Source organism: Acartia tonsa, chromosome 1, assembly GCF_053477335.1.
Source record: "Acartia tonsa isolate MP-2025a chromosome 1, ASM5347733v1, whole genome shotgun sequence".
NCBI classification, from domain to species: Eukaryota; Metazoa; Arthropoda; class Copepoda; order Calanoida; family Acartiidae; genus Acartia; species Acartia tonsa.
The window spans coordinates 60,936,881-60,940,924 of NC_137260.1; the positions used below are offsets into that span (position 1 = coordinate 60,936,881).

Here is a 4,044-nt window from a genome sequence, read left to right on the forward strand (position 1 = left end):
AGATAATGCAAATATAATTTGTTGGAATTCAAGAGTATTTAACTTTTTATTAATTTTTTTGGTTATGATACTTTATCTGTAATATGCTAAAAAAACTATCTTAAAAAAGTATTAAAATATAAAACATTTAATCTTTCAGGTGCTTAAACAGCAAGGAGGAAATAATGAAAACAAAATTGAAAACACATTCTTATTCAACATATCTACTAGCTATCTAGAGAAATTTTATACCTATCAATACTTTAACTACAAACTCCAAGAAACAAAAACAGAATGGGATTCTCTAATCATTATTCCAGAACTCAGTGCTATTATAAATATAGAGGTAAAACTTGGACCACAAGATAGTGGTGACAAACTTAAACTACTGAAAAATGCTTCAGATCAAACAAAACAGCACTTCTCTTTCATGCAGAAATTATTTGGAGGTATGCTTTCCAAAGATTGGATGTTTGTCATAACTGCATGTGTTCCTTATTTAGAGATCATTGAAGGTGCAGTAATACCCTGTGTCAACTGTCAGCAATTCATTCTACAAAATGACAACAATGTAACAACTTGGTTGAAACAGATTTTTGACCACAAGCTTATTAAATCTGATAATTATGATCAGATGGTATATGAAAATCTTGTTGCTGAACTAATTTATCACATTTCTATTAAAGAGTCAAGTAGATTTAATCAATTGATATCTGATCCATTTACCATTAGCAAAAGAGCCGAGAAAGCATTAACAGGAAAGACAGAAGGAATATCAGGAGAGAGTAATGTTCCTGTATACATGCTCAACAATGAACAGCTGCAAGCAGTACACTCACCAGCTAAATTCCTTATCATAGATGGTGACTATGGTACAGGAAAAACTTATGTTTTGAAGGAAAGAGCAAAAAAATGTGCCACTAATAACAGTAAACACCAATTATTTTATATTGATCTTACAACACTTACAAGTGATTACACACTAAATGATTTTTATAGAGTTGAATCATCTGTTATGAACAAAATAGCTGAAGTGGATTTTGACTCTTATTCTAACATAAAAGTTCTTACTACTAAAGATTTAGTGATTAAAACTGAAACAATGATTGAAATTATAGCTGAGATGAAACCTGAGGTTAAAACTCAAACTGATATAATCAATGCATTAAACAGGTTCTTGGAAGACAATCATTGTGATCATTTATTCATCGATGAAATGATAATTGGAAATTTTGTTATTCCTGACTCAATAGAAACAATTTGCACTTAAAAGTAGATACAAATTCTAGAAAATGGAAATTGAGGTTGCACTACCAAAGAGCTGATCCAAATGAGAAAAAAGCATGGATAGAAACTATGAAAGTGAATCATAAAGCAGTACATTTTAATCTCAACAAAAATATGAGAAATTGTCATCAAATTATTCATCTAGCTAAAACTTTTAGAGAATGTTATAAAGATAACACTTTGATATCTTTTTCTCCTGAAACTAATGTTATGGGTAACCATAATTTTTACTATCACCAAATTTATGACATTAGTTTCAGTTTATTAGTTGTTGCTGCTATAAACAAATATTTTCTACACAAACCTGAAGAAAGTATTGTTATTTTGTCAAATATAAGGGATTGTCAAGAAATGTTTCTATTATTAAACAAACACCTTAAATCAACTATACCTGTTGTCAGCATACATGAAAAAGCCAAAAGGGATATTTTTGACAAATATGTGTTCATTCCAGGGTGCTCAAGCAAGGAACATTATCATATGTAATCCAGATTATGCTCATAAAGACAATACAATGCAGAATGCAACACTTAGAACAATGTCCTATGCAATTATTATTTTCGAGAAAAAAAATTACTATAAACAAATAAAAAATGATTTTGGAGCAATAGAAGATAATAATCTACATGAATATATCTATCCTGAAGGAAAAGCTCCAAAATGTCATCACTATTATAATAAATATAAACATGATATTAGTGCCTTAACTTTTGCAATATTAGATAAATACAAATTATTAGACCAAGTTGGAAGTATTGTGATCATAACATACACAAGAATTTCTAAAGATGTTATCAAAGAGGCAAATACAGAGCAGTTTCTTGGTTTGTTTGACTGGGAAAGAAGGTTTCAAGTTGCAGAGAAAATCAAATTAGAAAATAGAGAACTATATGAAGATGTAGAGAAAAACATTTCTAGAAATTTTGCTGATATTTCTTGGAGCTACTATTGCAATAACTACGACACAAGGAAAAAGTTGAAAGATCAAGTAAACAAGCCAAGACAAATCAATTATATTAATATCAATTATACTAACAATTTCAAGGCTAGCAATGAATTCAACAACATCATTGTATTTGCTGATGAAAATATTGATCATAAGCGTGAATTTGCAGCTTGGGGAGAGGATATTTCACTAATATATTCATATGATGAGACAAGCATAGATGTTGAAAAAATTAAGACAAAAAAATATAATAACGATATATTTTGTAGAAATACAATAATGTCAGCTCGGCCAAAGTTTACCATAGTGGTACATGGTGGAAATTTAGAAGCATTCAGTCAACCTGAAGGAGCTCTAAACCTAATTGAGGATGATAATCTACATGAATACATACCTGTAACAAACACTTAACATTCAAATCAATAAAAAAAAGTCTAGTGTTTCATATTTACTCCTATATTTTTAAGAAAATATTATTGTGCCATTTTTCTTTTAAAACAATACTGTATAAATACATTTAATTGGTTATAACAAATTATGATTATAATTTATCTTGTAAGTAAGATTTATAATAAAACTATAATATCCTCTATCCTGTAACTGTAGACGTATGGACGGATGGACAAACCGACGCGATGGTCTGACAGACATACCAATGGTCATTTAGAATTATAGAGTAGCTTATAGTTTGCCAATTTTTACCATGAAGCTTCTCTGTAAAAGAGAATCATATTTGTCTATTAGTTAACAAGATCCTTAACTACACACACAAAAATAGACAGAAAGAATCCTATTACTTTTATATACACTGATTCATTAATACACCAGTAAACTTACAAGTTCATGAGTCTGTGTGCTATTTATATCATGGTTACGAGATTTTTGTGCTCTTATAATCTGTATATATATTTTTATATATAAACCTGAGGTGGATTCTTTAAAAACCCATAAAAGCAAAGCACTGAAATGGAAGAAAAAACGGACATTAAAACTTGTATAGTGACAGAACTGAATAACCAAAATATAAATATACAAGAGTCGAAGCAAAATTGTTAGTAAATATGTTGAAAAACTGCTCTTGATACAGGATAATGTTTATGGATAAACTTACATTTTTTATGACTTGATTATAGAGTTCTTTCGCTTATAATATTGTACTTTGTAGTCCCAAGAATCAATATACCAAAAATCAGATCAATTGGATTATTGGATCACAATAAAATTTGTTGCTAAAAAAGTAAAAAAATCAACATATTTAAAATGGACGTACAGAGATTCTGATAATGATTATAGAGTTGCTACGCTTTCTAAATAGTACCTAACTATTACAGGAATCACCATGCAAATTTTGATATTTTTTTATATATATTTATTAAAAAGTGGGCCGTTCCTGGTGGTACTGCAATACCAGGCCAACCCGTGATAAGGCTGGAGCAAGCTCCAAGTCATTATCCCCTAACAAAAATGAGTTTAATATCAAAGGGGACACATGGTCCCCGTATTAGATATTAAGCTGATAAGAACAGATACTACACTTTGATATTGATAGGACAATTCTAACATACCTTAAGTTAATAAGTTAACAAAAAAGCTATCTGTTCTGGACGGATGGACGGATCGAACATAACTATAGAAAAGCTTTGCTTTCAAAATATATGCGGATTTCTAAAATAATTAGTGCCAAATCCGGGACCTAAAATGCAAAATAAAATAGTCATAAAAAGCATAATTATTATAAGGTAGCATAATAATTTAAATAATAATAAAAACTAGGATAATTATTTTTTTACCAGATAAACAATAGTTAGATAATTAAAGAACAATTAAAAAGA

General features: G+C 29.2%; 1 pseudogene; it reads right to left on the reverse strand.

The window, feature by feature from the left end:
• Positions 1-3,586: 3,586 nt before the first annotated feature.
• On the reverse strand, positions 3,587-3,795 carry LOC145333081 (U2 spliceosomal RNA; annotated as a pseudogene).
• Positions 3,796-4,044: the final 249 nt, after the last annotated feature.